The sequence below is a fragment of the Oncorhynchus masou genome, chromosome 24 (genome assembly GCF_036934945.1).
Source record: "Oncorhynchus masou masou isolate Uvic2021 chromosome 24, UVic_Omas_1.1, whole genome shotgun sequence".
In the NCBI taxonomy this organism is placed as follows: domain Eukaryota; kingdom Metazoa; phylum Chordata; class Actinopteri; order Salmoniformes; family Salmonidae; genus Oncorhynchus; species Oncorhynchus masou.
This window is the reverse complement of record NC_088235.1, coordinates 1,777,327-1,795,485: the sequence shown is the minus strand read 5'-3', so window position 1 is coordinate 1,795,485 and position 18,159 is coordinate 1,777,327. Positions and strand designations below refer to the sequence as shown.

The 18,159-nt window shown below is 49.8% G+C and overlaps 1 pseudogene; it reads left to right on the top strand.

Moving 5' to 3' along the window:
- Nucleotides 1-572: 572 nt before the first annotated feature.
- Nucleotides 573-4,473, top strand: LOC135511532 (cytochrome P450 26A1-like; annotated as a pseudogene).
- The last annotated feature ends 13,686 nt before the right edge of the window (nt 4,474-18,159 follow it).

The window sequence follows — 18,159 nt, the reverse complement described above, 5'->3', positions numbered from 1 at the left end:
CCAAACAACTGTCATTAATTCGTATAGCCTAATAAAATACAATATAAACAACTTGGTTATTCCAACTAAATGCTGGATTAAATCTTTCAGGCGATTGTTTAATGATTTAATTTGACCACATTCAGCTTTAATGCATGAGTCGAACAAAGCAAAGACGTGTGTTGGAATTTAAAGGGGATTAAGGAAATTATTTAAATTCGGAACCAACAGCGCTAATTGAAATGTGTTGAAAGCTGTTCAATTAAGACCCGCCCCGGGCATTACATGCAGAACCATCACATGTAATGAGGCTGAACTGCGGAATATTTGCAACAAAGAACCTTGGATGGTTCCTATTGTTAGAAGGACTTAACACCTTTTCAGAGTTAAATCCTGATTGTGCGTCTCCAACAGGAGGTGGTATTAAAATGCGCCTGTAACAAATGGGGTTTTGGAGAAGCTGCTACTCCGTGGGCGGAGCGAGATGACACAACAATTAAAGATGAACTTTGTGTGAACTAATTTCTGTCGCCAAGCCAAGTTAACAGGAGGCCGAGACCTGGGGGAAAGAGTATAAAAAGGCCATAGAAAACACCCAGACTTTCAGTATCAAACTAACTCTTGCTCCACCTAAAAGTCCTCACACCTTTATAGTTGGTTTGGTTACGCGACTCGTTACGCGCACTAGTACAATGGCTTTGAACACGTTGGTGGCGACCCTTTTGTGCACGATTGTGCTTCCAATCTTTCTCTTTTTGGTCGCGGTGAAGTTATGGGAGGTTTATTTGATCCGTGGTCGGGATCCCAGCTGTCGAGCCCCTCTCCCTCCTGGGTCCATGGGCTTACCTTTCATTGGCGAGACGCTCCAACTCCTTCTCCAGGTAATTACAACACTTTTTTCAAACTTAATAATAGTCATATTGTATAATATTAACCTGTTGGTGTATATGGTTTCCGTTGATAATAAACAAAGCATTTTTATTGGTTCATTTTATTGCAGAGGAGAAAGTTCCTGCGGATGAAACGACAGAAGTATGGCTGCATTTACAGAACGCATCTCTTTGGCAACCCCACGGTGCGCGTCATGGGAGCGAACAACGTCAGGCAGATTCTGCTGGGTGAACATAAACTTGTCGCGGTGCAGTGGCCCGCTTCCGTCAGAACTATTTTGGGATCGGACACGCTCTCCAATATGCACGGAACCCAGCATAAAAACAAGAAGAAGGTGCGTAGATGGTTTCATTTTTTTTTCTCATTAACATTTTTAAAATAGCAAATTAAATGTAGGATTTTACGCATAGATATTTGACTATAATCTGCATTTATTTAAAGTTTTCTTTTAATGTCCCTCCCGTCTTAACGGAAAGTTGCTCCTGTATTTTAGGCTATAATGAGAGCGTTTTCCCGGGATGCCTTGGAACACTACATCCCGGTGATCCAGGAGGAGGTGAGGAGCGCCGTGAGGGAATGGCTCGAGAAGGACTCCTACGTTCTAGTCTACCCCGAGATGAAGCGCCTCATGTTCCGCATCGCCATGAGGATCCTCCTGGGCTTCGACCCGGACCAGATCAAGACCGACGAGCAGGAGCTGGTGGAGGCTTTCGAAGAGATGATTAAGAACCTTTTCTCCCTTCCGGTCGATGTCCCCTTCAGCGGCTTGTACCGGGTAAGTAGCGGTGCACTCAATTCTCATTCGATGACATTTTTAAACAATGTATTCAGAATATTGGCAGGGCCTAAATTAATGTAAAAAAATACACATCTTTTATCTACAGGGATTGAAAGCCCGAAATTTAATCCACTCCAAAATCGAGGAGAATATCCAGAAAAAAATAGACAGTGGGAAAGAGGTGAAACACAGAGACGCGCTACAACAGCTGATAGACATCAGTAGGAACAGTGACGAGCCGTTCAGCATGCAGGTAATACTCTATTCTATACATGTATCCCCATCTTCAACCACAGAGACGTTGGGGGCGGCAGGTAGCCTAGTGGTTAGAGTGTAGGGGCGGCAGGTATCCTAGTGGTTAGAGTGTAGGGGCGGCGGGTAGTCTAGTGGTGAGAGTGTAGGGGCGGCAGGTATCCTAGTGGTTAGAGTGTAGGGGCGGCAGGTATCCTAGTGGTTAGAGTAGGTGCGGCAGGTATCCTAGTGGTTAGAGTGTAGGTGCGGCAGGTATCCTAGTGGTTAGAGCGTAGGGGGGGCGGCGGGTATCCTAGTGGTTAGAGCGTAGGGGCGGCGGGTAGCCTAGTGGTTAGAGCGTAGGGGCGGCGGGTAGCCTAGTGGTTAGAGCGTAGGGGGGGCGGCGGGGCAGCCTAGTGGTTAGAGCGTAGGGGGCGGCGGGGCAGCCTAGTGGTTACATTTACATTACATTTAAGTCATTTGGCAGACGCTCTTATCCAGAGCGACTTACAAATTGGTGAATTCACCTTATGACATCCAGTGGAACAGCCACTTTACAATAGTGCATCTAAATCATTTAAGGGGGGTGAGAAGGATTACTTTATCCTATCCTAGGTATTCCTTAAAGAGGTGGGGTTTCAGGTGTCTCCGGAAGGTGGTGATTGACTCCGCTGTCCTGGCGTCGTGAGGGAGTTTGTTCCACCATTGGGGGGCCAGAGCAGCGAACAGTTTTGACTGGGCTGAGCGGGAACTGTACTTCCTCAGTGGTAGGGAGGCGAGCAGGCCAGAGGTGGATGAACGCAGTGCCCTTGTTTGGGTGTAGGGCCTGATCAGAGCCTGGAGGTACTGGGGTGCCGTTCCCCTCACAGCTCCGTAGGCAAGCACCATGGTCTTGTAGCGGATGCGAGCTTCAACTGGAAGCCAGTGGAGAGAGCGGAGGAGCGGGGTGACGTGAGAGAACTTGGGAAGGTTGAACACCAGACGGGCTGCGGCGTTCTGGATGAGTTGTAGGGGTTTAATGGCACAGGCAGGGAGCCCAGCCAACAGCGAGTTGCAGTAATCCAGACGGGAGATGACAAGTGCCTGGATTAGGACCTGCGCCGCTTCCTGTGTGAGGCAGGGTCGTACTCTGCGGATGTTGTAGAGCATGAACCTACAGGAACTGGCCACCGCCTTGATGTTAGTTGAGAACGACAGGGTGTGGTTAGAGCGTAGGGGGGGCGGCCTAGTGGTTAGAGCGTAGGGGGGGCGGCCTAGTGGTTAGAGCGTAGGGGGGCGGCCTAGTGGTAGGGGGGCGGCCTAGCGTAGGGGGGCGGCCTAGAGCGTAGGGGGGGGGCGGCCTAGTGGTTAGAGCTCAGTGATTAAAACAAAATAATTCTCTCTATCTGAAGGCGATTAAGGAGTCCGCCACAGAGCTTTTATTTGGAGGCCATGAGACCACTGCTAGTACAGCAACCTCACTGGTCATGTTCCTGGGACTCAACCCTGACACGCTCAACAAACTCAGACAAGAACTGCACCAGCAGGTAACAGCCGGTTATTTATAGCCAGAAATCATCAATTCACTCAATCAATATTCATCCAGTCATTTACTAGGACATTGATGACGTCCTTTAGATCTCATTGGCTTATGGAATGATTGTGAAATAATACATTCTGTCTCTCTGTCTTTCCGTCTCTCTCCGCTCTCTGTGTCTCTCTCTCTGTGTCTCTCTCTCTGTGTCTCTCTCTCTGTGTCTCTCTCCGCTCTCTCTGTCAGGAGGAACTAGGTGTGGATCTGCTGGGGCAGAATGTGAACATTGAGGTGTTGGAACAGTTAAAGTATACAGGCTGTGTCATCAAAGAGACCTTGAGGATAAACCCCCCTGTACCTGGAGGCTTCCGAGTGGTACTGAAGACATTCCAGCTCAATGTAAATTCTCCTTTTCTTACAGATTTGAATGCAATACTAATCTGTCAATTTGACTGGGTAGTGACTGTGAAACTCCAGACCAGTTGTCTAACAGGGCTGTTCTGTTTCCAGGGTTACCAGATCCCCAAAGGCTGGACCATGATCTACAGTATCTGTGACACCCACGACGTGGCCGACGTGTTCCCCAACAAAGAGGAGTTCAACCCGGAGCGGTTCACGGACAAGTCCTCTGAGGACTCCTCGCGCTTCAACTACATCCCGTTCGGAGCGGCTCCAGGATGTGTGTCGGGAAAGAGTTTGCCAAGGTTCTCCTGAAGATATTCCTGGTGGAGCTGACACTGCAATGTGACTGGACTCTATCGAACGGCCCCCGACCATGAAGACCGGCCCTACGGTCTACCCCACTGACAACCTGCCCACTGTGTTCAGCAGTTACAGCCGTACCTAGTGACAATAAAACACGCCTCCATATTAAAGCTATGAAATTGTAAATATAAAATATTGTAATGAGTTTTAGATTAAATGATTCGTACTTGATATGTGAAAATACATAGAGTTGTGTATATCTTATGTTTTATAGAAACAAACGACTCTCATTCCATTGAGGTGTCTGTACATTTGTTATATAGCTTTTCATTATTTATATTACACATATGGGTTTTATTTAATAAAAACATGTTTTGTCAATAAATGTTGTTTTTTACTTCCATGACATTTAGACCTGGTATTGAGAACACGTTGCGTCACAATTTCAGACTAAATCTAAACCAACATATCCTCGACGTTTCCACTTTCCCTCACGGTCAGTAGACTGTCTAGTCGGGGTCAGGAGACTGTCTAGTCGGGGTCAGTAGACTGTCTAGTCGGGGTCAGGAGACTGTCTAGTCGGGGTCAGGAGACTGTCTAGTCGGGGTCAGGAGACTGTCTAGTCGGGGTCAGTAGACTGTCTAGTCGGGGTCAGTAGACTGTCTAGTCGGGGTCAGTAGACTGTCTAGTCGGGGTCAGTAGACTGTCTAGTCGGGGTCAGGAGACTGTCTGGTCGGGTCAGTAGACTGTCTAGTCCGGGTCAGGAGACTGTCTAGTCCGGGTCAGGAGACTGTCTAGTCGGGGTCAGTAGACTGTCTAGTCGGGGTCAGTAGACTGTCTAGTCGGTCAGGGAGACTGTCTAGTCGGGGTCAGTAGACTGTCTAGTCGGGGTCAGGAGACTGTCTAGTCGGGGTCAGGAGACTGTCTAGTCCGGGTCAGGAGACTGTCTAGTCGGGGTCAGGAGACTGTCTAGTCGGGTCAGGAGACTGTCTAGTCGGGGTCAGGAGACTGTCTAGTCGGGGTCAGGAGACTGTCTAGTCCCGGGTCAGGAGACTGTCTAGTCGGGGTCAGGAGACTGTCTAGTCGGGGTCAGGAGACTGTCTAGTCGGGGTCAGGAGACTGTCTAGTCGGGGTCAGGAGACTGTCTAGTCGGGGTCAGGAGACTGTCTAGTCGGGGTCAGGAGACTGTCTAGTCGGGGTCAGGAGACTGTCTAGTCGGGGTCAGGAGACTGTCTAGTCGGGGTCAGTAGACTGTCTAGTCGGGGTCAGGAGACTGTCTAGTCGGGGTCAGGAGACTGTCTAGTCGGGGTCAGGAGACTGTCTAGTCCGGGTCAGGAGACTGTCTAGTCGGGGTCAGGAGACTTGTCTAGTCGGGGTCAGGAGACTGTCTAGTCGGGGTCAGGAGACTGTCTAGTCGGGGTCAGGAGACTGTCTAGTCGGGGTCAGGAGACTGTCTAGTCGGGGTCAGGAGACTGTCTAGTCGGGGTCAGGAGACTGTCTAGTCGGGGTCAGGAGACTGTCTAGTCGGGGTCAGGAGACTGTCTAGTCGGGGTCAGGAGACTGTCTAGTCGGGGTCAGTAGACTGTCTAGTCGGGGTCAGGAGACTGTCTAGTCGGGGTCAGTAGACTGTCTAGTCGGGGTCAGGAGACTGTCTAGTCGGGGTCAGTAGACTGTCTAGTCGGGGTCAGGAGACTGTCTAGTCGGGGTCAGGAGACTGTCTAGTCGGGGTCAGGAGACTGTCTAGTCGGGGTCAGGAGACTGTCTAGTCGGGGTCAGTAGACTGTCTAGTCGGGGTCAGGAGACTGTCTAGTCGGGGTCAGGAGACTGTCTAGTCGGGGTCAGGAGACTGTCTAGTCGGGGTCAGGAGACTGTCTAGTCGGGGTCAGGAGACTGTAGTCGGGGTCAGGAGACTGTCTAGTCCGGGTCAGGAGACTGTCTAGTCGGGGTCAGTAGACTGTCTAGTCGGGGTCAGTAGACTGTCTAGTCGGGGTCAGGAGACTGTAGTCGGGGTCAGGAGACTGTCTAGTCGGGGTCAGGAGACTGTCTAGTCGGGGTCAGTAGACTGTCTAGTCGGGGTCAGGAGACTGTCTAGTCGGGGTCAGGAGACTGTCTAGTCGGGGGTCAGTAGACTGTCTAGTCGGGGTCAGGAGACTGTCTAGTCGGGGTCAGGAGACTGTCTAGTCGGGGTCAGTAGACTGTCTAGTCGGGGTCAGGAGACTGTCTAGTCGGGGTCAGGAGACTGTCTAGTCGGGGTCAGGAGACTGTCTAGTCGGGGTCAGGAGACTGTCTAGTCGGGGTCAGTAGACTGTCTAGTCGGGGTCAGGAGACTGTCTAGTCGGGGTCAGGAGACTGTCTAGTCGGGGTCAGGAGACTGTCTAGTCGGGGTCAGTAGACTGTCTAGTCGGGGTCAGGAGACTGTAGTCGGGGTCAGGAGACTGTCTAGTCCGGGTCAGGAGACTGTCTAGTCGGGGTCAGTAGACTGTCTAGTCGGGGTCAGTAGACTGTCTAGTCGGGGTCAGGAGACTGTCTAGTCCGGGTCAGGAGACTGTCTAGTCGGGGTCAGGAGACTGTCTAGTCGGGGTCAGGAGACTTGTCTAGTCGGGGTCAGGAGACTGTCTAGTCGGGGTCAGGAGACTGTCTAGTCGGGGTCAGGAGACTGTCTAGTCGGGGTCAGGAGACTGTCTAGTCGGGGTCAGGAGACTGTCTAGTCGGGGTCAGGAGACTGTCTAGTCGGGGTCAGTAGACTGTCTAGTCGGGGTCAGGAGACTGTCTAGTCCGGGTCAGGAGACTGTCTAGTCCGGGTCAGTAGACTGTCTAGTCCGGGTCAGTAGACTGTCTAGTCGGGGTCAGGAGACTGTCTAGTCGGGGTCAGTAGACTGTCTAGTCGGGGTCAGGAGACTGTCTAGTCGGGGTCAGGAGACTGTCTAGTCGGGGTCAGGAGACTGTCTAGTCGGGGTCAGTAGACTGTCTAGTCGGGGTCAGGAGACTGTCTAGTCCGGGTCAGGAGACTGTCTAGTCGGGGTCAGGAGACTGTCTAGTCGGGGTCAGTAGACTGTCTAGTCGGGGTCAGGAGACTGTCTAGTCGGGGTCAGGAGACTGTCTAGTCGGGGTCAGTAGACTGTCTAGTCGGGGTCAGGAGACTGTCTAGTCCGGGTCAGGAGACTGTCTAGTCGGGGTCAGGAGACTGTCTAGTCGGGGTCAGTAGACTGTCTAGTCGGGGTCAGGAGACTGTCTAGTCGGGGTCAGTAGACTGTCTAGTCCGGGTCAGGAGACTGTCTAGTCGGGGTCAGGAGACTGTCTAGTCGGGGTCAGTAGACTGTCTAGTCGGGGTCAGGAGACTGTCTAGTCGGGGTCAGTAGACTGTCTAGTCGGGGTCAGTAGACTGTCTAGTCGGGGTCAGTAGACTGTCTAGTCGGGGTCAGGAGACTGTCTAGTCGGGGTCAGGAGACTGTCTAGTCGGGGTCAGGAGACTGTCTAGTCGGGGTCAGGAGACTGTCTAGTCGGGGTCAGTAGACTGTCTAGTCCGGGTCAGTAGACTGTCTAGTCGGGGTCAGGAGACTGTCTAGTCCGGGTCAGGAGACCGACAGGCTCACGGTCAGTAAGACCAATAGACCTGTATAATAACAGGGGGCCTATGTAGGGGGCCATTTGACCACTATGTAGGGGGCCATTTGGGACACAGCCAGAGATATAGTGCCCTGTTACTGGCGAGGACTTGATATTTAATGACCTGGAGTCAATGAGAATGTTCCTATCTGTATGTACCTGTCTGGTGCCTTCTTTAAACCGGACCCCTTTTTTCAATTTTCACCTAAAATGACATACCCAAATCTAACTGCCTGTAGCTCAGGACCTAAAATGACACACCCAAATCTAACTGCCTGTAGCTCAGGACCTAAAATGACACACCCAAATCTAACTGCCTGTAGCTCAGGACCTGAAGCATGTATATGCATATTCTTGGTACCAATTGAAAGGAAACACTTTAAAGATTGTGGAAATGTGAAATGAATGTAGGATAATATAACACATTAGATCTGTTAAAAGATAATACAAAGAAAAAACGGCATTTCTTGCACCATCTTTGAAATGCAAGTGAAAGGCCATAATGTATTATTCCAGCCAAGGTGCAATATAGATTTTGGCCACTAGATGGTAGCAGTGTGACTTGGTCTCAACCTTTAAGTCTTTACTGAAGACTCATCTCTTCAGTGGGTCATATGATTGAGTGTAGTCTGGCCCAGGAGTGGGAAGGTGAACGGAAAGGCTCTGGAGCAACGAACCGCCCTTGCTGTCTATGTCTGGCCGGTTCCCCTCTTTCCACTGGGATTCTCTGCCTCTAACCCTATTACAGGGGCTGAGTCACTGGCTTACTGGTGCTCTTTCATGTCGTCCCTAGGAGGGGTGCGTCACTTGAGTTGGTTGAGTTGCTGATGCGATCTTCCTATCTGGGTTGGCGCCCCCCCTTGGGTTGTGCCGTGGTGGAGAACTTTGTGGGCTATACTCGGGCTTGTCGCAGGAAGGTAAGTTGGTGGTTGAAGATATCCCTCTAGTTGTGTGGGGGCTGTGCTTTGGGAAAGTGGGTGGGGTTATATCCTGCCTGTTTGGCCCTGTCCGGGGGTATCATGGGATGGGGCAACAGTGTCTCCTGATCCCTCCTGTCTCAGCCTCCAGTATTTATGCTGTAGTATTTTATGTGTCGGGGGGCTAGGGTCAGTCTGTTATATCTGGAGTATGTGAATTTGTGTGAATTTAAGTATGCTCTCTCTAATTCTCTCTTTCTTTCTTTCTCTCTCTCGGAGGACCTGAGACCTAGGACCATATCTCAGGACTACCTGACGTGATGACTCCTGGCTGTCCCCAGTCCACCTGGCCGTGCTGCTGCTCCAGTTTCAACTGTTCTGCCTGCGGCTATGGAACTCTGACCTGTTCACAGGACGTGCTACCTGTCCTAGACCTGCTGTTTTCAACTCTCTAGAGACAGCAGGAGCGGTAGAGATACTCTCAATGATCGGCTATGAAAAGCCAACTGACATCTACTCTTGAGGTGCTGACTTGTTGCACCCTCGACAACTACTGTGATTATTATTATTTGACCCTGCTGGTCATTTATGAACATTTGAACATCTTGGCCATGCTCTGTTATAATCTCCACCCGGCACAGCCAGAAGAGGACTGGCCACCACCTATAGCCTGGTTCCTCTCTAGGTTTCTTCCTAGGTTTTGGCATTTCTAAGGAGTTTTTCTTAGCCACCGTGCTTCTACACCTGCATTGCTTGCTGTTTGGGGTTTTAGGCTGGGTTTCTGTACAGCACTTTGATATATCAGCTGATGTAAGAAGGGCTATATAAATACATTTGATTTGATGTGCAAAGTTTTTTAGACTGATCCAATGAACCATTGCATTGCTGATTAAAATGTTGTATCAAGACTGCCCAAATGTGCCTAATTGGTTTACTAATACATTTTCAAGTTCATAACTGTTCAACTCTCCTCAAACAATAGCATGGTATTATTTCACTGTAATAGCTACTGTAAATTGGACAGTACAGTTAGATTAACAAGATTTTAAGCTCTCTGCCAATATCAGATATGTCTATGTCCTGGGAAATGTTATTGTTACTTACAACCTCATGCTAATCACATTAGCCTACGTTAGCTCAAACGTCCTGCTGGGGACCCACCGGTCGTGTATTAACCCCCTGGCCAATCACATCAGACTTTTAATCCCCTGGCCATTTGTCATGGGTCCTCAGATCCTCAAAAAGTTCTACAGCTGCACCACCCTGACAGGTTGCATCACCGCTTGGTATGGCAACTGCTCGGCATCCGACCACAAGGCACTACAGAGGGTACGGCCCAGTACATCAGACTGCATTAGACTGCTGAACAGCTTCTACCCCCAAGCCATCAGACTGCTGAACAGCTTCTACCCCCAAGCCATTAGACTGATGAACAGCTTCTACCCCCAAGCCACCAGACTGCTGAACAGCTTCTACCCCCAAGCCATCAGACTGCTGAACAGCTTCTACCCCCAAGCCATTAGACTGATGAACAGCTTCTACCCCCAAGCCACCAGACTGCTGAACAGCTTCTACCCCAAGCCATCAGACTGCTGAACAGCTTCTACCCCCAAGCCATTAGACTGCTGAACAGCTTCTACCCCAAGCCATCAGACTGCTGAACAGCTTCTACCCCCAAGCCACCAGACTGCTGAACAGCTTCTACCCCAAGCCATCAGACTGCTGAACAGCTTCTACCCCCAAGCCATCAGACTGCTGAACAGCTTCTACCCCAAGCCATCAGACTGCTGAACAGCTTCTACCCCCAAGCCATCAGACTGCTGAACAGCTTCTACCCCAAGCCATCAGACTGCTGAACAGCTTCTACCCCCAAGACCATCCCCCAGACTGCTGAACAGCTTCTACCCCAAGCCATCAGACTGCTGAACAGCTTCTACCCCAAGCCATCAGACTGCTGAACAGCTTCTACCCCAAGCCATCAGACTGCTGAACAGCTTCTACCCCCAAGCCATCAGACTGCTGAACAGCTTCTACCCCAAGCCATCAGACTGCATCAGACTGCTGAACAGCTTCTACCCCCAAGCCATCAGACTGCTGAACAGCTTCTACCCCAAGCCATCAGACTGCTGAACAGCTTCTACCCCCAAGCCATCAGACTGCTGAACAGCTTCTACCCCAAGCCATCAGACTGCTGAACAGCTTCTACCCCCAAGCCATTAGACTGCTGAACAGCTTCTACCCCCAAGCCATTAGTCTGCTGAACAGCTTCTACCCCCAAGCCATTAGACTGCTGAACAGCTTCTACCCCCAAGCCATTAGTCTGCTGAACAGCTTCTACCCCCAAGCCATTAGACTGCTGAACAGCTTCTACCCCCAAGCCATTAGTCTGCTGAACAGCTTCTACCCCCAAGCCATTAGACTGCTGAACAGCTTCTACCCCAAGCCATTAGTCTGCTGAACAGCTTCTACCCCAAGCCATCAGACTGCTGAACAGCTTCTACCCCCAAGCCATCAGACTGCTGAACAGCTTCTACCCCCAAGCCATCAGACTGCTGAACAGCTTCTACCCCCAAGCCATCAGACTGCTGAACAGCTTCTACCCCCAAGCCATCAGACTGCTGAACAGCTTCTACCCCAAGCCATTAGACTGATGAACAGCTTCTACCCCCAAGCCATCAGACTGCTGAACAGCTTCTACCCCAAGCCATCAGACTGCTGAACAGCTTCTACCCCCAAGCCATTAGTCTGCTGAACAGCTTCTACCCCCAAGCCATCAGACTGCTGAACAGCTTCTATCCCCAAGCCATCAGACTGCTGAACAGCTTCTACCCCCAAGCCATCAGACTGCTGAACAGCTTCTACCCCCAAGCCATCAGACTGATAAACAAATGGCTTCCTGGACTATTTACATTGACCTCCTTTTTTACATTGCTGCCACTCTCTGTTTACTATCTATGCATCGTCACTTCACCCCTACCTACATGTACAAATTACCTGGACGAACCTGTATCCTCGCACATTGACTCGGTACCGGTACCCCCTGTATATAGCCTCCACATTGACTCTGTACCAGTACCCCCTGTATATAGCCTCCACATTGACTCTGTACCGGTATCCCCTGTATATAGCCTCCACATTGACTCTGTACCGTAACACCCTGTATATAGCCTCCACATTGACTCTGTACCAGTACCCCCTGTATATAGCCTCCACATTGACTCTGTACCGGTACCCCCTGTATATAGCCTCCACATTGACTCTGTACCATAACACCCTGTATATAGCCTCCACATTGACTCTGTACCATAACACCCTGTATATAGCCTCCACATTGACTCTGTACCGGTACCCCCTGTATATAGCCTCCACATTGACTCTGTACCATTATCCCCTGTATATAGCCTCCACATTGACTCTGTACCGGTATCCCCTGTATATAGCCTCCACATTGACTCTGTACCGTAACACCCTGTATATAGCCTCCACATTGACTCTGTACCAGTACCCCCTGTATATAGCCTCCACATTGACTCTGTACCGGTACCCCCTGTATATAGCCTCCACATTGACTCTGTACCATAACACCCTGTATATAGCCTCCACATTGACTCGGTACCGGTACCCCCTGTATATAGCCTCCACATTGACTCTGTACCGGTACCCCTGTATATAGCCTCCACATTGACTCTGTACCGGTACCCCCTGTATATAGATAGCCTCCACATTGACTCTGTACCGTAACACCCTGTATATAGCCTCCACATTGACTCTGTACCGGTACCCCCTGTATATAGCCTCCACATTGACTCTGTACCGGTACCCCCTGTATATAGCCTCCACATTGACTCTGTGCCGGTACCCCCTGTATATAGCCTCCACATTGACTCTGTACCGGTATCCCCTGTATATAGCCTCCACATTGACTCTGTACCGTAACACCCTGTATATAGCCTCCACATTGACTCTGTACCAGTACCCCCTGTATATAGCCTCCACATTGACTCTGTACCGGTACCCCCTGTATATAGCCTCCACATTGACTCTGTACCATAACACCCTGTATATAGCCTCCACATTGACTCTGTACCAGTACCCCCTGTATATAGCCTCCACATTGACTCTGTACAGGTACACCCTGTATATAGCCTCCACATTGACTCTGTACCAGTACCCCTGTATATAGCCTCCACATTGACTCTGTACCAGTACCCCCTGTATATAGCCTCCACATTGACTCTGTACCGGTACCCCCTGTATATAGCCTCCACATTGACTCTGTACCGGTACCCCCTGTATATAGCCTCCACATTGACTCTGTACCGTAACACCCTGTATATAGCCTCCACATTGACTCTGTACCTGTACCCCCTGTATATAGACTCCACATTGACTCTGTACCGGTACCCCCTGTATATAGCCTCCACATTGACTCTGTACCAGTACCCCCTGTATATAGCCTCCACATTGACTCTGTACCGGTATCCCCTGTATATAGCCTCCACATTGACTCTGTACCGTAACACCCTGTATATAGCCTCCACATTGACTCTGTACCAGTACCCCCTGTATATAGCCTCCACATTGACTCTGTACCGGTACCCCCTGTATATAGCCTCCACATTGACTCTGTACCATAACACCCTGTATATAGCCTCCACATTGACTCTGTACCATAACACCCTGTATATAGCCTCCACATTGACTCTGTACCGGTACCCCCTGTATATAGCCTCCACATTGACTCTGTACCATTATCCCCTGTATATAGCCTCCACATTGACTCTGTACCGGTATCCCCTGTATATAGCCTCCACATTGACTCTGTACCGTAACACCCTGTATATAGCCTCCACATTGACTCTGTACCAGTACCCCCTGTATATAGCCTCCACATTGACTCTGTACCGGTACCCCCTGTATATAGCCTCCACATTGACTCTGTACCATAACACCCTGTATATAGCCTCCACATTGACTCGGTACCGGTACCCCCTGTATATAGCCTCCACATTGACTCTGTACCGGTACCCCCTGTATATAGCCTCCACATTGACTCTGTACCGGTAACCCCTGTATATAGCCTCCACATTGACTCTGTACCGTAACACCCTGTATATAGCCTCCACATTGACTCTGTACCGGTACCCCCTGTATATAGCCTCCACATTGACTCTGTACCGGTACCCCCTGTATATAGCCTCCACATTGACTCTGTACCGGTACCCCCTGTATATAGCCTCCACATTGACTCTGTACCGGTATCCCCTGTATATAGCCTCCACATTGACTCTGTACCGTAACACCCTGTATATAGCCTCCACATTGACTCTGTACCAGTACCCCCTGTATATAGCCTCCACATTGACTCTGTACCGGTACCCCCTGTATATAGCCTCCACATTGACTCTGTACCATAACACCCTGTATATAGCCTCCACATTGACTCTGCACCAGTACCCCCTGTATATAGCCTCCACATTGACTCTGTACCGGTACCCCCTGTATATAGCCTCCACATTGACTCTGTACCATAACACCCTGTATATAGCCTCCACATTGACTCGGTACCGGTACCCCCTGTATATAGCCTCCACATTGACTCTGTACCGGTACCCCCTGTATATAGCCTCCACATTGACTCTGTACCGGTACCCCCTGTATATAGCCTCCACATTGACTCTGTACCATAACACCCTGTATATAGCCTCCACATTGACTCTGTACCAGTACCCCCTGTATATAGCCTCCACATTGACTCTGTACCGGTACACCCTGTATATAGCCTCCACATTGACTCTGTACCAGTACCCCTGTATATAGCCTCCACATTGACTCTGTACCAGTACCCCCTGTATATAGCCTCCACATTGACTCTGTACCGGTACCCCCTGTATATAGCCTCCACATTGACTCTGTACCGGTACCCCCTGTATATAGCCTCCACATTGACTCTGTACCGTAACACCCTGTATATAGCCTCCACATTGACTCTGTACCTGTACCCCCTGTATATAGACTCCACATTGACTCTGTACCGGTACCCCCTGTATATAGCCTCCACATTGACTCTGTACCAGTACCCCTGTATATAGCCTCCACATTGACTCTGTACCGGTATCCCCTGTATATAGCCTCCACATTGACTCTGTACCGTAACACCCTGTATATAGCCTCCACATTGACTCTGTACCAGTACCCCTGTATATAGCCTCCACATTGACTCTGTACCGGTACCCCCTGTATATAGCCTCCACATTGACTCTGTACCATAACACCCTGTATATAGCCTCCACATTGACTCTGTACCATAACACCCTGTATATAGCCTCCACATTGACTCTGTACCGGTACCCCCTGTATATAGCCTCCACATTGACTCTGTACCATTATCCCCTGTATATAGCCTCCACATTGACTCTGTACCGGTATCCCCTGTATATAGCCTCCACATTGACTCTGTACCGTAACACCCTGTATATAGCCTCCACATTGACTCTGTACCAGTACCCCCTGTATATAGCCTCCACATTGACTCTGTACCGGTACCCCCTGTATATAGCCTCCACATTGACTCTGTACCATAACACCCTGTATATAGCCTCCACATTGACTCGGTACCGGTACCCCCTGTATATAGCCTCCACATTGACTCTGTACCGGTACCCCCTGTATATAGCCTCCACATTGACTCTGTACCGGTACCCCCTGTATATAGCCTCCACATTGACTCTGTACCGTAACACCCTGTATATAGCCTCCACATTGACTCTGTACCGGTACCCCCTGTATATAGCCTCCACATTGACTCTGTACCGGTACCCCCTGTATATAGCCTCCACATTGACTCTGTACCGGTACCCCCTGTATATAGCCTCCACATTGACTCTGTACCGGTACCCCCCTGTATATAGCCTCCACATTGACTCTGTACCGTAACACCCTGTATATAGCCTCCACATTGACTCTGTACCAGTACCCCCTGTATATAGCCTCCACATTGACTCTGTACCGGTACCCCCTGTATATAGCCTCCACATTGACTCTGTACCATAACACCCTGTATATAGCCTCCACATTGACTCTGTACCAGTACCCCCTGTATATAGCCTCCACATTGACTCTGTACCGGTACCCCCTGTATATAGCCTCCACATTGACTCTGTACCAGTACCCCCTGTATATAGCCTCCACATTGACTCTGTACCAGTACCCCCTGTATATAGCCTCCACATTGACTCTGTACCGGTACCCCCTGTATATAGCCTCCACATTGACTCTGTACCGGTACCCCCTGTATATAGCCTCCACATTGACTCTGTACCGTAACACCCTGTATATAGCCTCCACATTGACTCTGTACCTGTACCCCCTGTATATAGACTCCACATTGACTCTGTACCGGTACCCCCTGTATATAGCCTCCACATTGACTCTGTACCATAACACCCTGTATATAGCCTCCACATTGACTCTGTACTGGTACCCCCTGTATATAGCCTCCACATTGACTCTGTTCCGGTACCCCCTGTATATAGCCTCCACATTGACTCTGTACCGGTACCCCCTGTATATAGCCTCCACATTGACTCTGTTCCGGTACCCCCTGTATATAGCCTCCACATTGACTCTGTACCGGTACCCCCTGTATATAGCCTCCACATTGACTCTGTACCATAACACCCTGTATATAGCCTCCACATTGACTCTGTACCGGTACCCCCTGTATATAGCCTCCACATTGACTCTGTACCGGTACCCCCTGTATATAGCCTCCAAATTGACTCTGTACCGGTACCCCCTGTATATAGCCTTCACATTGACTCTGTACCGGTACCCCCTGTATATAGCCTCCACATTGACTCTGTACCGGTACCCCCTGTATATAGCCTCCACATTGACTCTGTACCATAACACCCTGTATATAGCCTCCACATTGACTCTGTACCGGTACCCCCTGTATATAGCCTCCACATTGACTCTGTACCGGTACCCCCTGTATATAGCCTCCACATTGACTCTGTACCATAACACCCTGTATATAGCCTCCACATTGACTCTGTTCCGGTACCCCCTGTATATAGCCTCCACATTGACTCTGTACCTGTACCCCCTGTATATAGCCTCCACGTTGACTCTGTACCGGTTCCCCCTGTATATAGCCTCCACATTGACTCTGTACCGTAATACCCTGTATATAGCCTACACATTGGCTCTGTACCGTAATACCCTGTATATAGCCTCCACATTGACTCTGTACCAGTACCTCAATGTTGAGCCTCGTTATTGTTATTTTATTGTGTTAATATCTTTCTTACTTTAATTTATTCATTTAGCATTGATTTTCTTTACTTACTTAAAAAAAAACATTGTCATTGTTGGTTAAGGGTTGTAAGCATTTCACAGTAAGGTATTCAGCGACTAGATTAGATTTGACATCAGACTCAGGAAGCAGGCTTGACTGCTTTAAAGAGACAGGAAGCAGGCTTGACTGCTTTAAAGAGACAGGAAGCAGGCTTGACTGCTTTAAAGAGACAGGAAGCAGGCTTGACTGCTTTAAAGAGACAGAAAGCAGGCTTGACTGCTTTAAAGAGACAGGAAGCAGGTTTGACTGCCTTAAAGAGACAGGAAGCAGGCTTGACTGCTTTAAAGAGACAGGAAGCAGGCTTGACTGCTTTAAAGAGACAGGAAGCAGGCTTGACTGCTTTAAAGAGACAGGAAGCAGGCTTGACTGCTTTAAAGAGACAGGAAGCAGGTTTGACTGCCTTAAAGAGACAGGAAGCAGGCTTGACTGCTTTAAAGAGACAGGAAGCAGGCTTGACTGCTTTAAAGAGACAGGAAGCAGGCTTGACTGCCTTAAAGAGACAGGAAGCAGGCTTGACTGCCTTAAAGAGACAGGAAGCAGGCTTGACTGCCTTAAAGAGACAGGAAGCAGGCTTGACTGCTTTAAAGAGACAGGAAGCAGGCTTGACTGCTTTAAAGAGACAGGAAGCAGGCTTGACTGCTTTAAAGAGACAGGAAGCAGGCTTGACTGCTTTAAAGAGACAGGAAGCAGGCTTGACTGCTTTAAAGAGACAGGAAGCAGGCTTGACTGCTTTAAAGAGACAGGAAGCAGGCTTGACTGCCTTAAAGAGACAGGAAGCAGGCCGCCTTAAAGAGACAGGAAGCAGGCCGCCTTAAAGAGACAGGAAGCAGGCCGCCTTAAAGAGACAGGAAGCAGGCCGCCTTAATGAGACAGGAAGCAGGCCGCCTTAAAGAGACAGGAAGCAGGCCGCCTTAAAGAGACAGGAAGCAGGCCGCCTTAATGAGACAGGAAGCAGGCCGCCTTAAAGAGACAGGAAGCAGGCCGCCTTAATGAGACAGGAAGCAGGCCGCCTTAAAGAGACAGGAAGCAGGCCGCCTTAAAGAGACAGGAAGCAGGCCGCCTTAAAGAGACAGGAAGCAGGCCGCCTTAAAGAGACAGGAAGCAGGCCGCCTTAATGAGACAGGAAGCAGGCCGCCTTAAAGAGACAGGAAGCAGGCCTACTTAATGAGACAGGAAG